At 43.6% G+C, this 16252-nt stretch overlaps 1 protein-coding gene across 2 annotated transcripts in view; it reads right to left on the bottom strand.

The window, feature by feature from the left end:
* The window catches only part of rab6ba (RAB6B, member RAS oncogene family a), an 86301-nt gene that overhangs the window by 68228 nt on the left and 1821 nt on the right, over window positions 1-16252 (bottom strand). The window lies entirely within an intron of this gene.

Here is a 16252-nt window from a genome sequence, read left to right as displayed (position 1 = left end):
AGGACTGAGAAAATTTGAGGGCATGATTGAGGTCTAGTTGTAAAAATGGCAGTTAGGCACCTTTAGCTCCTTGCACCCGAAAAAAGAAGTGAATCACTCAACATGACAAATACCTCCAACAGGTCATTATTTGCTAGTAATTGGCTCCAGGGGGCTGTCGATTTCATCAGTCAGTAGGAAGACAAGGGTCAAGCTGCTCGTTAGCTTCTGCCAATCTAAACCTCTCCATCGATTGGTGAAGCGCAAACTTTATCTCAGACTGTGGTACATCGGGACATGATCTAGGTGGGTCACGAAAACTATTAAAACTATTATGGCGACATTGGCTCAGGAGGTAAGAGCGGTTGTCTGGCAGGCAGAGGGTTGCCAGTTCGATCCCTGCCCTGAAGTGTCCCTGAGCAAGACGCCTTATTGCTCCCAGTGTGTGTGTGAATGGGTGAATGAGAAGCATCAATTGTACAGAGCTTTGGATAAAGGCGCTATATAAATGCTGACCATTTACCATTATTTATGTACTACAGGTATTGTACCCCTTGTGATGACAGCAAGCACGATTCTTCTGAAAATATGACCCACCCAAGTCACCTGAGCTCCATTCACTTTAAAGGATTTCATAGCAATGGAATGGAATTATGATTGATTCTCTGCTACTCATACAGATATAAAGGTGTGAATGAATATGTATACTACAATGACAAGATTAATAACTGCATTATAGCCATTGCTAATTCCAATTCAGCAATATGGATGACATGATTTTGTGCTCAAGGCCCTGACAAGCCATGAATGGAAAGTTAAACCAACTCCCATTCTCCAATTTCCCTCCCTCACATCTTTCCATTTTGTATTAACCCAAGATATAACAAATACTGCGAGACTGCATATGTTGTATTAGCTACAAAGCACTTTAGTTAAAACTAAAACATAATACTGAGATGAATGTTTTATCACCCAGCACCAGATTTGGCTACAGTCAATCCATTTTTGCACTTTGACTGAGTTCTTGAAGCGTACAATACGCCCCTATTTTCTTATAGGCTTAATGATTAGTTTTATGCATCTACTACATATTAAGGTATTTTAAGGTTCAGGACGGTAGATGGCATGATTAAAGGCTCACACACATCATTTGTTTTTGAGCTTTTCATAACATCCTGGGGCTTTCAATTTGCGTTGCATACCGATTCAAGTAAAACAATTGCATTTTTTAGTTTAAGTTGTTTGTAAAATGATTTCCCATGTGATGTAAATACATTATTAGGTATTTATTAGACTTAATATTTAGACATATTGGTCTTCTGCTGCTGTAGCCTATCCACTCAGAGGTTTGACGCGTTGTATGTTCAGAGATGCTCTTCTGCATACCACTGTTGTAATGTGTGGTTATTTCCGTTGCTGTCACTTTCCTGTCAGCTTTGAGCAGTCTGGCCCTTCTCCACTGACCTCTCTCAAAGGTCAAAGGGTGCCAGTTCGATTGTCAGTTGGGGTGCCGCCATTGACCTTAGTACATAAACTGAATATTTTAAATAAAATAGCCAGCTCTGCAAAAGGGTTGTGTATGAAAGCAAGTGACTGCCACAATTTAAAAATAAGTATATATCCTTTTTTGTTGTGCAATGATGTATCCTTATTTCCTGTCCATTGGAGCCTTTCTGCAGCAGCTGTAGAATAACGCTGACAAATCATTGAAAATGTGTGCTAATAAGTATGAACGCCCACTATGAAAATATTGACCATGTAAGCAGAAATCAATACGGTGCTTGCATAAGAAATCCTCAGAGATAATTGCTCCTATTATGCACCTTAGGACCCCGTTCCATGGCAATCAACAGCATGCCAAGACCAGTCAATGATGTCACCCAGACTATACAAATCTGGTCACTTCTATTCCCAGTCAAAATGGAGGATTGTTGAACAACACACTAAACATGGGGGGCCACAGCTCTCCCCGAATGCTGCCTTAAATAACATGGTGCAAGCATAGGGCAGAGGGCAAGAATTCATTGTATAATGCAGTTGAAATCTCCTCTTCAGTATAACTTAATTCCTGTTGCACCAATAAATAACCCTGACAGATGAAAAAAACAAAAAACAGCACAGGCAAACGACACAGTATCTCGCTGCTGAGGTCTGGTTCTTTTCTCTTCAAAATGTTGTGCCTTATAAACAGTGAACATAAAAATGTCAAACTAGCACACAATTGAACGCCTTGCTATAAGCGGCTGCACCTTGCCGCGATGAAGAAGGACTCTAATTGGATTATAATTTCAAGCAATACACCATAGCTATAGGAAAAATAAAGGGCAATCCAATCTCCACCTTGAGTGTGTGCCCCCCATGGGAGAGGTATGGGCTGTGTGCAGTAAAAGTGGCATTCATCAGCCTGTGGGGAAAAGGCAAGTGTTATATGGAAATGAGACATCTAGTCAACAAGATGGAACCGCCTCTTTTAGTGCAGGTAAAAACAAAACCACATTCCCCACAAAATGCCAACCTTCACTGTAAAGGAGGTAAATTGAACATTTTCATAAAATGGCATATATTGAGCATTATTGGCATTATATTGAAGCTGGTGTTTCCTTAGCACAAAAAAAAAATTCTCCCAATGGCATCTTGACTGATTTTAAGATCCTAAGATGCTTTACCAGGGAAAAGACAGGTTCGTTCATGCTCTTTTACTGTTAGCTGGATCAAAAATACAACTGAATATTGTACTCCAACAAAATATTGTAAAATATTGTAGCGATTCAAATATGGCTGAATTTTCATAGTGAACATTTTTTTACCTTAATGGTATGGGAAAAATGTGTTATCCCACTGTGGTTCAAACAGACTGACAGGGTGATAGTTCAAATTTTAGACCATGTTATATGGCAGTGGTTCCCAAGGCAGCTTCTAAGATGCCTTTGGCAAAAATGTGAAGTATAAGAAGATAAACCGATGCACCAAGTGTCACAATTCCAGGACAAACAGCACAGAGGCGCTGAGTGGGAACATTTTGTGAACAAAACGGCGCCCATTCTGTCATCCTTGACTTAAGCAGCTTCTAACTTGGTGGAGCACTAATTGGATAAAAGAAGGATAACAATCTTGAATTTCAGACTGATGCGCCTTTTTGACTTCAGTTGACATGGACAAAATGTCAATCATTCATAAGAACTGCAAAATAGGTATTTATAAAAATCGAAATGGTGACCAAAAATGATAGGACTTATGGCTCCTAGAGGTAAGAATGACAAGCATGAAGAGATACACAGATGTACCAAGTCAGACCTTACTTCATACGATCCTCAATGTCAAAATCTGTAGGAATGACCTGGGCAACTTCATTGCGATTAAAAATAAATAAGACTGTTCTGCTTCAGTTTTCCAACCTGTTTTAGCACAATCCATTTAGACATATTCCAAAAGATTATCCTTATCTTGGCATTGTTCATTTGAACAATTCGGAAAAGAAATCTCATTTCTCAAAGCTAAATATCAGGGCCCTATTTTTAATTCAGTCAGTTGCATCGGAAATGACTTCACATTCTCGCCCGCAGGCTCTTCATAAGGAGCTGTTGGACCTCTATCGCTCTGAGGACAGGTATCTCCACTGAACCGCACCTGATAGATGTTCCGCATCTTCATCACCGCCTTCTCCTCCGCAATTTGGACGAGACCCCTCTCAAATCAATCCGCCCTCGCGATGCTCGCCCTGGCACCCCCCCGTTCCCCTGGACGCCGGGCCCCGGGTCTGCCCCGTCCGTCGAGGCCGACCCGTCGAGAGCCGATCCCCCCCGCTCGCCCCCTCCACGTTCCCTGGGCGGCTGCCACGGAGATTGATGGGGCCTGAAGAAAGACAAAGTGCTGCCCGACCCAGCGAGAGGGAGCGAGGCCAGGCCGGGAACAACACCGCCATGGGACCCAGCTTAATCAGTCTGAGATGTATTTCCCCAACTAATGTCACTTTTCATTCAATTAAGTGCAGTAAGAACAGCCCTGTTAATGAGGAACCACTGGAACCTCTAACATCAGGATCAATCTTCCCTGCCCCGCGCTTCCTAACAGACGCGCATCGAAGGGGAGCGTAATTAGATCCCGGTTCGCGTCTTGATGAAGTCGAGGCTGGGAGAAGCAGGGGGGGGGGGGGGGGCGGTGGACTGGGTTTATACGAGGGGCCCCTGGAGCGAGCCAGCGCATCGCGCCCAGTGTGGGGCCCCGTCTGGAGCGGGCGAAAGCGAGTAAACACTCAAAGGAGCGAGCCAGCCGGAAGTCGCCGGAGTGTTTCGGCCCCGTGCTGAGAGAACGACAGCCGTGGAGCCGTTTGGCTGTCTGAGCGAGTGGGGCACTCATCGCCAAGGCGACAGAAGCTGCCGCAGTCAGCGCTAAGTAACGTGTACTTATAGCCTGCCATTGTCTGACTTTCAAAGAACAAACGGTGTGGCATCTGCCCAAATCGAGAGTGCTTACCGCGTGCGTAACTCACTCGCCTAAGCCGTCATTTCGAATCATGTGCGCTTTGCCACCGCATCTGTTCTCTCCCAATCAGGGCACTAATGGTAATATAGTCTTGGAGTTGCTATCTGTGCAATGCATATCCAGTTAAACATATTCGTTTACGGTTTTATTCATTCAAAATGCGGGCGTGTAATTATTAGACATTGAAATCAACAGCCGATTGAAATGCATAACGAGCAATTTTAGCATCATTGTACGTGTTATTGAACGAACCTCAGCATAATCCATTATACAGATATTATTACGACGTGACACAACAGATTTAGCCTGAATACAAATCAAGAGGAGCAAAAAAAGCTTGCATTGGATTCCTTCAGCTTCACATGGGATGTCACGTTGAGATATTAAGCACCACGGAACAGAATTTACTGCGTGCACTAAGAGCTGCTTTTGACTGGAAACGCCAATGCAGCACCGCATGTCTGCACGGCGGGACGAGACGGCATAAAAAAGTAACCGCGGCTCGAGGCTGGCGGTCTCTTGTCGCTCAGGACATCCGAAACCTATTGGATTTGCAATCGCCTCTTCCTCTGGGAAGTGCATCTGGGAGGTTACGCTATCCCAGTGACCGCTTGAGTCGCCCCCGCCCAGCTACGCAGGGAAATGCACGGAGCCCAAGCCCCGCTGGCCTGCATTGCGGGAGGCTGATCAAAGCTCTTACATGGACAGACGTGAGAAGAAAGGACGGAGGGCAGATGTGCAGAAACTGTGGGAACGAGGGCAGAGTCGACGTGTATGAAAACAGTATGTGGAAGGCCACGCGTTTTTACCAATCGTGAGCTGAGAACTAGAAGGCTCTAACTGACATTTTTTTTTTAATGAGGTGGTGTCATAAATATGTTGTTTATAGGGCAGTAAATACATGTGTGAAGTTTTATACAGAAATACTGTTTAAAAGTGTGAAAAATTGCGAATTGTAAAAGTCCTATCTGCTTGGAGCCCATTCACTTTGGAATCTTTGAAGCTCAATATCTCAAAACTACTCACTTTACATTTCATAAACACCACCCCCACCCCGAGAAAATACACATTAACAATACAATACAATGTTGTAGTGGATTTATAGCTTACCCTCTGAGTGTCCTATTGCAGATCGCTACAATCTGCCCAGTAGGTATTTCGGTAAACAGCTGTATATCATGGACTTTCACATCAGAAGCCTGTGCGGGGGGGTGACTGCTGTCGCCTCTCCCGTTGGAAGAATCTGGAAATCGATACGATTCTGCCCGGAGGAACGATGCTTTACGATTTTTGGACGTCCCCTCTCAAAACAGGAAGCTCTGCCAGAGCGCAAAAGAGCTGGAGGCCCCGCTCCGAATCTCATAGCGTACCGAAAGACACTGTGAGACCGGGGGGTAGGGGGGGTTTATGGCTTATGATCAATTACCCCCCATTACAGGCCAGCCAGCTCAATCAATAGCAGATCAAAACTGCCAGGGAGCTGCTTCTCCCAATCCATCAGAGATAGAGAGCTCCGGTGCGGAAACGTGCAATGAGATGTGAAATGAAAAAGACTCCGAATTATCTTTAGATGAAGCCGGGACCGCTCGATAAAGTAACGGAGCCGGCCACTGGATCCGACCCGGACTCCCAGAAGCCCCCACTCTCTCTCTCTCAGGAAAGTGACACCGTTCAAACCAGGCACCTGCCACACACCTCTGCTATTGACAGTCCCTTCTTACGAAGTCTGCGAGCGATTCCTCTGCTCGACTGACAATAGATCTCTCTATCTACCGGCCAACTACAATGAGATTCTGTTACACATAGATGAAATGGTATATTAAGATGAAAACTAAACAGTGAGTGTTTTTGGATGAGGCAAATGGCTAAAATGCTACATTACAGCAAATCAGGGTAAGCTAAATTCTCCTGTGGAATGAATTCAACTCTGTTAAGTCACTGTTCCATTGCATGGATGGTCCTCCCCGGTCTAGTTTGGGCAGTGATAGCCCCACAGGGTAATGCACAACTGACACAGTTGGAACCAGACACCTCTGCTTGTCTATTAGGTATCTGAAAGTTCACCTGTTGATCTGATCTTCCTTCGAATCATGTCTGTGAGATCATAATTTGACCGCAGTGTGCTAATCCGAGGCCTCTCACTCGCCCAAAGATTTGGTAGACGAACACGTACCAGTCAGCTAAAGGTGAACTCGCCTCTAGCCAAGGGCAAATTTATTTTGAAATTGAGGGTTACGTCATCATAACCTGCTACGAGCCTTCGCTGTCACTGCACTTCACCGTGCTTGCTAACAAACTAGCCGAGTTAACCCTGCTAACTAGCGGTAGCTGCTTCCCATGTTTCAGGGGAGAGGGCACACGCGCCTCTCCAGAATAGACGGCAGAGTTTGCTGTGAATGTTGACGCATGAGCAAGACTGGCCATTCCAAATTGGAAAAATGACAATATGAAAATAACATGACTGCATTGTCCACAACAATATCTCAGCAGAGCAAAAATTGGTTTATTCTCTTGCTAGTTTTAACCAGAGTCATAGGTTGGGGGAGTAAATCAAGTCTTGATACAGTTCATCGTCCCATCATCGTTTGGCGATTATCACAGCTCGGGAAACGCAGTGGTTCTCATTCCTAGTCCTGAAGAGTGTGCTGGCTTCTGCTGTCCCTCAGCGCTTAATTATTCACTTAAAGCAGTTAATTACACAGTTAACTCAACTCATCTGGTTTCTTGGGTCTGAACTGGTTGCTGATATTAACCCTTCAGTGCAGCTCTCCACAACACGGAGTTAGGGCCACTGCTATATCCATTCACGGGCGAAGTCGGGGGATTTAATGGAGCCTCATGCCACAGCATCGTTAGCTCAGTTGCTGACAACTGTCACAGAAACAACAGGTGACAACAGCCTATCAAAAGAGATGGCACCCTGGGCCGTCCACAGTGAAAGCGGAAGAGCAGGCTGTAGGTAAGAAGTCACGGTAAAAATGTAGCTCCCTCTGAGCACCCCTTTCAAGTTTGAATCAGCAACGGTCATTATGTTAAAAAAGCCTGAATGCTTCAAAGTGCTGCCACTAAATCCCATACATTTATGCATTTTGCCCTGGGCGGCCGCTAGTCATTTAGAGGTGCAAACACATTTTACAGAGGGATACAATGAAGCTGCTCAGAAGTCTATACTGAGGTAATTATAGCGCTTGTTAGCAGCACCGCTATAAATACATTAGGAGCGCTTATAAACCGAGATGGAGATGACTATTAAAGGCTAGCTACAAAGGCCATCCATGACGGGTCAATGAGTCCTGAGTCAGGATTAAATTTAGTGGAGACGCATTTTCAAAATCAAGCACTTTTCTCGGCCGCCTTATTAAGAAGGTGATAGAAAATCGATTTTTTAATTGCCAAAGAAATGCAACCATTCAGATTTTTGAGCCATGCAGTAAGAAGCCTACAGAAGGGGAGAGAGAGAGGGGCTTGAGCCAAGCCAATAGTGTTCACTGAGCCAGAGCTTAAACCTGACTGAAACAAGGGAAGGTCTGTAACTACTAGCCGTTTGATTAGCGGCTAAACTGGATCCGTTAGGGGTTATGGTCAAATTCCCGGTTAGGTTAAAAGAAAAGGCAGGTGCACTGATTCAATACAGAGCACGTGTATGTTCAGATTTATTACATCCACAGGAAACATGCACTGCACCTCCACTGCATGCCAATATTAGATCTGGCTATTTGATGTTGACCTCAACACCAGAATCAATGCTGCGCCACCCTAGCTGCTAAGTCAGCACCTTTAGGGGGTCCTGTTATTACAACATAAAAAAAACATTGCAGTAAAACATTATTACATTACATTTTGTTTCAGAATAAAGCATCTATACTAAAGTAGAAATATTTGCCGCATCATGATTCGTGAGGGCAATTACTCGGCACAACAGCATACCTGGTTCCTTTTCATTCTCGTTTGATTGCCATTTGTTTGAGAGAGGGGTTGAATGGCTACTTTGGGGCGATATTGCTTTTTGTCTCCATTAAGCGCTCTGGATTGGTTCTTAGATGTTAAACCAAGCCATGAGAAGAAATTACACTTTTTCATCCCTGATTTTTTACATTACATTATTGGCATTTGGCAGATGCTCTTATCCAGAGCGACGTACAGTTGATTAGACAAAGCAGGAGACAATCCTCCCCTGGAGCAATGCAGGGTTAGGGGCCTTGTTCAGGGGCCCAACGGCTGTGCGGATCTTATTGTGGCTACATCGGGATTAGAACCACCGACCTTGTGTGTCCCAGTCATTTACCTTAACCACTACGCTACAGGCCACCCCCATTTTTTACGATTTTATGATGGCATGTGACAGAATACTAGATAGAAGAAAGGGAGAGGATGCCAAAGTAAATTGCCATTCTTTTTTTTTTATACACAAATGTTTCATCACTCTGTATTCCATTCTGGGGGTTAGTACACTGAGAAAGGCTGAGTGCTTACAAAACCTATTAAATGTCCATTGTAATTTGTACCTGCTGGGTGTCCAAGTTTGCCATTTAATTGGGATACAGCACCCCTGAATAAGAGTTTATACAAGTAATACCTGTTGTTTATATTTCCTATACAAAAGAATACAAACACAACAGAACATGTCATCCAACACTTTCGCCTGCGACACAAACCCAAGAACTAAGCAACAAGAGCTTATAATGACAGAAAAAATATTACGAAGGGCTCTTGAGTTATGGAACTATTTTTTATCTCTGGTTCCAGTCCACAAAGCTGAGACACAACCACAAAGGAGTATGGGAAAGCTCCAATATTTCTGATACATTTCCAAACCAGGCAACAGCTACGTAGGACACACTATAAATATATCTGCAATCATTAATTTGTGGATCTCACAACGCTACTTTCAGAATATCTGTGGGTGTTTATAATATACGTTACTTTGTCATTTAGTCTTCCGGCACGTGAAATAGAATCATGCATTTGGAGTCATTGCATTCAAGGTTATATTAAGGTGCATTGGAATAAAACATGGCATGTAAACATAATTCAGCGCACAGTAATCTAAATGATAAAGCTTTCAGGCTGCCACTGAGAGCAATATGTCAGTGAGAAGAGAAAGTAATAAGAAATTCCCAATGAGTTCACAATCACCATTTAAATTCATGAATAAAGTATGAATTATTCACATTTTAAATAAGATTCAGTCCTCCATCTCAACAAAGTATTTTAAGATTCCATAAAATTCAAATTAAAACACTGCTTCAAATCGCAAGTGACCAAAACATTTTTGTGCTACATTCTGCCAAAATAACTGTTATTACATATAATGGAACAGAAAGATCGATACTCTTTTATGAGCGACATCACTTCGTTGTCTAAGCACATTCCAGCTCATTTCAAGACCAATTAAGTCAGTGTTCCACATGATAAACAAATAAACCAATGAATTACACAACCATCACAATTTAGAGGATGATTAGATGTAATGACGTCCACAGATAGGTGCCATTATATTTTTAAATTAAATGCAGGAAAACATAATGGTGGAACAATACGGTTTTAAATCACAGTGTCAAGAGGTCTGAATAGGCGAGGACCCTGCAAGCTACCAGATGAGATCAATATTGATTTTTATGTGCTGAAATTACAGAACATTTGCCCCCTGAAACAAAAAACTATCAAGAATCCATTTTATTCCTGGGGTCAGGCAGCCAGAAAAGGTAAGAGCAGGTAATAACCACCGGTAAATTTCACAAAAATGCAGGGCACACAACAGTAAACAAGAAAATCCGCTACACAGACCAGAGTTGTGTGTGTGTGTGTGTGCGTGTGTGCATGTTACAGAGGGAGAGAGATCATTTGCAGACTGGCAGAGGGAGAGTTAGCAGGTCTTACCCATCATTAATGCTGATCTATAATTAAATAGTGCTTTTCAGTCCCTGTACACAGAGAAAAGGACAGAGAGAGGCAGGTGCATATAAAATGCAGGAGAGGGAGGGGTCTTGGGTGGATGAGCCAGGAAAGCGCTGTGAAGCATGTTCACTTAGCGAGAGAGTGAAGCATGCTCACTTAGCGAGAGAGTGAAGCATGCTCATTTAGCGAGAGAGTGAAGCATGCTCACTTAACGAGAGTGAAGCACGCTCACTTAGCGAGAGAGTGAAGGATACTCACTTAGTGAGAGTAAAGCATGCTCACTTAGTGAGAGAGTGAAGCATGTTCACTTAGCGAGAGAGTGAAGCATGCTCACTTAACGAGAGTGAAGCACGCTCACTTAGCGAGATTAAAGCATGCACACTTAGCGAGAGAGTGAAGCATGCTAACTTAGTGAGAGAGTGAAGGATGCTCACTTAGTGAGAGTGAAGCATGCACACTTAGTGAGAGAGTGAAGCATGCTCACTTAGTGAGAGAGTGAAGCATGCTCACTTAGTGAGAGAGTGAAGCATGCTCACTTAGCAAGAGAGTGAAGCATGCTCACTTAGTGAGAGAGTGAAACATGTTCACTTAGCGAGAGAATGAAGCATGCTAACTTAGCGAGAGAGTGAAGCATGCTCACTTAGCGAGAGAGTGAAGCATGTTCACTTAGCGAGAGAGTGAAGCATGCTGACTTAGTGAGAGTGAAGCACGCTCACTTAGCGAGAGAGTGAAGCACGCTCACTTAACGAGAGTGAAGCACGCTCACTTAGTGAGAGTGAAGCATGCTGACTTAGCAAGAGAGTGAAGCATGCTCACTTAGCGAGAGTGAGGTATGCTCACTTAGCGAGAGAGTGAAGCATGCCCTTAGCGAGAGTAAAGCATGCACACTTAGCGAGAGAGTGAAGCATGTTCACTTAGCGAGAGAGTGAAGCATGCTCACTTAGCGAGAGAGTAAAGCATGCTCACTTAGCGAGAGAGTGAAGCATGTTCACTTAACGAGAGTGAAGCATGCTCACTTAGTGAGAGTGAAGCATGCTGACTTAGCAAGAGAGTGAAGCATGCTCACTTAGCGAGAGTGAGGTATGCTCACTTAGCGAGAGAGTGAAGCATGCCCTTAGCGAGAGTAAAGCATGCACACTTAGCGAGAGAGTGAAGCATGTTCACTTAGCGAGAGAGTGAAGCATGCTCACTTAGCGAGAGAGTGAAACATGCTAACTTAGCAAGAGAGTGAAGCATGCTCACTTAGCGAGAGTGAGGTATGCTCACTTAGCGAGAGAGTGAAGCATGCCCTTAGCGAGAGTAAAGCATGGACACTTAGCGAGAGAGTGAAGCATGTTCACTTAGCGAGAGAGTGAAGCATGCTCACTTAGCGAGAGAGTAAAGCATGCTCACTTAGCGAGAGAGTGAAGCATGTTCACTTAGCGAGAGAGTAAAGCATGCTCACTTAGCGAGAGAGTGAAGCATGCTGACTTAGTGAGAGACTTGAAATGTGTGTTATTATAGTTATTTACATTATTTTGCGTTATTTGGTGGCTCTGTAGTGGATACATCCTCTGTGATAATTTACTGTTGCCGCTTTAATTCTTAGAGGGGATTGCTGGAGTATGGCCTTATGATGTATAGATACACTTAGAGATGCACAGTAGTCTACCCTCTTGCTACCCTCTTGTGCTTCAGTTTCAGTTTGTGGCTCTGTAGAGAGGCTCATCAATACCACCAAAATATTAATTTGCTACAGTAGAAAGTACTCTTTAACCTATAGCCTAAACTCCAGCTCTCTTAAAGAGTATGGACTAGTGCCCACCGAAACCTGAACTTCCAGGGCATTTCTTAATCAACACTCAAGCTATGCTCAAATTACAGAAACACTAGCCTAATTCAATTTCCTGCCTCGTGAATATTATGTTAAACCATCAGCTGAAGCAGATGTTGCAACCTGTGTGGTTCAATCAGCTCCCACCATATAAAAGAAAACTCTTCATTGAGGTTATGTTCATGTGTATCACTTCAATCAGCAGACTATAACAGCCATCCTAGGAGAACAACATTTTGCTCCTGAATTACGTTGTGCTCAAGACTTGGCTTAACAAACTGGCTCGTAGACTACGGCTAAATTCAAATTAATGACAGTGGCAGCGCTAGTGGGTTCTGGAGACCAGCCAGATCCTAATGGGAGATGGAGGAATTAAAAGGTCGCGTTTGTCCCAGTTTCGGTGAAGATTCAGTTCAGGGATCAGTTTCAAGAAGATAAGCGTGGAAAATAGCTTGTTTGGTTTAACACTCGGCACTGCCGCTTGGGAGATTACCACGTCTTCTCTCCTTTTTCCCTGAGAGCTTAGTCACCAAGCAAACAGAGATTACATTAAAGGCTATAAAGACTGAAATGTGCAACAGAATTTCTGACAATTATTATTACAGAAATCCTACGTGAACTGCGGGAATAATCGATATAGGACTGTACATTATTGAATGGATAGTTGTCCCAGTCAACAAGTGTCCCTGGCCTCCGAGCAAGAGTGTGCACTCTCAAAGTGTTGCCTAGCGACAAAACGATTGGCACGTGAGTTGGCTCCACCGGTTTGTTTATTTAATGATATCAGATTGTGATCGTCTGCTTTAGAGACGACCGTGAATGAGGGGGAAGGGAGATTATGGCATTTGAATTCTGAGCATAGTTATAGGGTGCTGTAATCTAGGCCCCACCCTCGTTTATTAATTCCCTGCTGGCAGTAGGTGTAAATAAAGCCCACTGCAAACCAGCTTAATGCACTTCTCAAGCACTCAGTCGAGTGCGTTTTAACGGAAACTACATAGGAGAGGAAGCCCAAACGTGTAATCAGTGTAATGTTCTGTAGAGAGACCGGCGGACTAGCCTGTCCACAAACCGCCCCGACAATGAATCCGTTGATTGCTCCTTGGGTGAGTTTGGCAAGGCCCCTGCTGGTCCCATGAGGATGCTTTTTTCTAATAGTCACCTGCTCCGTGGCACAAAACCTAGCCAATTACGACTGTGCCAGAAGATCACCAATACCACCCTCCTCCGCGCTGGCCCAGAGGAAAGAGCCCAACTGACAACTCACTTAATATTCTCTGAGCGTGAGAAGAGTCCCGTCTGCTTGCCCTAACTCTTCATTTCTCTGGCTCCTTTTCTCGCTCCTCGCTGGGACCATCTGTGTTTTATTTCCCATTCAAGCAGGAGCTTACCTGGCCATCGCTCAACCCGAGAAAAATGCATTTTCACCTTCACCAATTTTACAGCTTTTCATTCTTTTCACTTCGCCTGAGAGAGGGCAGTGACAACATGACCCTGTGGTTTTTGATATTGTGCGTAGTGCAGCCTTTCATGTACTGTATCACATTGTTAATCACAGTATGCTAATCGCCCATGAGGACAAGATTTTTTTTTGTCATTCTAGCAGTTGCCATTGTGTTGAGAATACTGCCATTTTATAATGACAGTTGATTTTGGTAAGCCTATTGTTTTTGGTACGCCTATTGTTTATCCTATGTCCCTGACTGTTTTTTTTTTGTTATTTCCCACTAGACTAGATACTGAAAACTCTCTTATACCTGCATTAAGGAAGTGACTGAACATACCTGACTAATTGAGAAACACCCATGAAGTCGATTGTCCAAAATGTTATGGTGCCCTGAAAAGGGAGGGGGGGTGTATGTATAAAACGTGTTCTGATTTCTATATGGTGAAATCAAAATGTGTAAATGTATACTCTTTTATAAAAGCTGGATATATGTGCTGTAACAAAATTGTTTGATTACAAATTAAGAATTGTGGACTGCAGAGCCAAATCAAGAAAAAAAATATTGCTTTGTCCCAAGACTTATGGAGCACACTGTATATATTGACAATGCTCATATAAATGCAATCATTTTCCCTGGAAAACAAAACTCCTCTTTTAAGCGATTAAAAGAATAGCCTCAAAATATTGCCCCTTTGGTGAAAGTATTTTATAGTATATAATCAATATTCCATTCTACTCAGTCACACAAAGAATTCTGTCGCAGCTAGCATACAAATTGCACATACAAAGGATACTGTATTCCCCTTAACACACTACTATATCTCTTGCCATGGGGTCTTGCTTGAGCCAATTTCCACCCAAAGACAAGCTGGGCTCATTAAGGCTAAAGATCTCGGGGTGCTTGATCAGTCCTGAATGGCTTGGAAGCATTTTATTCCTGAGGTCGACGCTGGCCCTTTCCCTACCCAGACAGAGTGCTGTTGTCTACATTAATAAATGATGGTGTTGGACCTGCCGAGGATTCATGGCTGCGTGCGCACCAGCAGCAATTACGCCACACGTCCAGAAAGATGGTTTTGTCAATGAGGCCAATCAAAGCAAGGAGGGCGGGGGGCTGCCTCTCGCCATCCAGGGCCGGAGAGATCCCGCCGCGTAGCTCATGGGGGCGGATTAGCGACCGTGACATGGCGTCCTGGTTTCGGCTGCGCTAGCAGAACCTCTGTCCCAGGCGGAAGGGTTCAGCCCCTTGGACAGTATCTCCTATGCGTTGAAAAAGCATGACAGGGAGGGGCCTGGTCTTCTCTATAGGCCTCAAAGAACTATAGATGTTTAACCTCATTTTAAAGAGTAAAGAGAACCATCAAGGCAATATGCTATTCATACCGCAGCTGTTTCCTGTTATTTGAAATGGCGTTCTCAGTAAGCAATGGCAAAGAATACCATAAGCATAAGCGATATTTACATTAGTATTCCTTTTTATGAAACAAGAAGCACACCACTGGAAGGGAAAAGGCTGTTTGTACATTCCGTTGTCACGCCTTTTAGAGATGCATATCAAACATTATCTCGGTAAATGCAATAAATGCTGAAATTAGAAAATGAAAGGCAATTTCACAATAATGCACTGGAATATGAAATTAAATGAACAGCAGAAATAATGCGCGAGAATATAAAATTAAATGAACAACAGAGGCAAAACATACAAATTAAAAAGCAATTCCACTGGGGGAAATAGGAGTAATGTTGAAAAAGCACACAACAAATCCAAACATAACTCAAGCTTAAGCACGCTGTAAATTACACTTTCCGTTTAATATAATCTAACAATCGCTCGGATAAAACAACAAACAGCACGATCAATCCAAGATGGAGTAAGTGCCAATCAACTACAGCAAACAGGAACAACCTACAGGCGTTCAATAAAAGCTGACAGCCGGGAGCAGAAGGGTACTCTGGTTCTCAGCCACGCCAGCCCTGCTAACCAGTACCATGTCCCATGGGCTGTTGCTGGAAAACCTGTAGAGTCACCATTGCCCAGCATGGGCAAGTAGATCAAGACTGCCTGAAAGAACATTCCAGATTCACGGCATCCCGTAAAAAGGCCAATCGCCGTCCTGGGCCAGTGTGCTCCCAGTCTCTACAAATCCTTTTCTCTCCAGGGAGGGCAGGAAGACAGATTCAGAAATCCCAACGAGAAGCAGAAGACTGCTGCTCCAGCTTTTCACGCGAAGGCTACATCGCGAGTCCAGTGTACTGCAGCACAACATGCTTGGCACTGTGTCATCAATGAGCATCTGAACAATTCAGAAAGAACACATCTTTTTTGCCAGAAAGACTAGTCGTGTAAAACACATAAAACTGGCAGACATGTTCTGAATTTGCCTTTATGATAGTCATAGGTGAGAATGTTTCTTTAGAACAGTTGTCTGACACTTATACCAGTTCCAAAAAACGATGGTAAACTTCCACCTAACCGAAATGTATACATTTTTATATAGGTCACTGTCTAAATGTAATATGGGCTAACCTTTACCGTGTAATATGGTATTGATATCTGAACTGGCATCCTTTAGCATGTCGCCTGCAAAACGTAATTTTGGTTAAATCATGAGATTATCAAGGGTTTCACTGAT

This window comes from Conger conger, chromosome 4 (assembly GCF_963514075.1).
Source record: "Conger conger chromosome 4, fConCon1.1, whole genome shotgun sequence".
In the NCBI taxonomy this organism is placed as follows: domain Eukaryota; kingdom Metazoa; phylum Chordata; class Actinopteri; order Anguilliformes; family Congridae; genus Conger; species Conger conger.
Note: the sequence above shows the minus strand (reverse complement) of the source record. Positions and strands in the feature narration are given on the sequence as shown.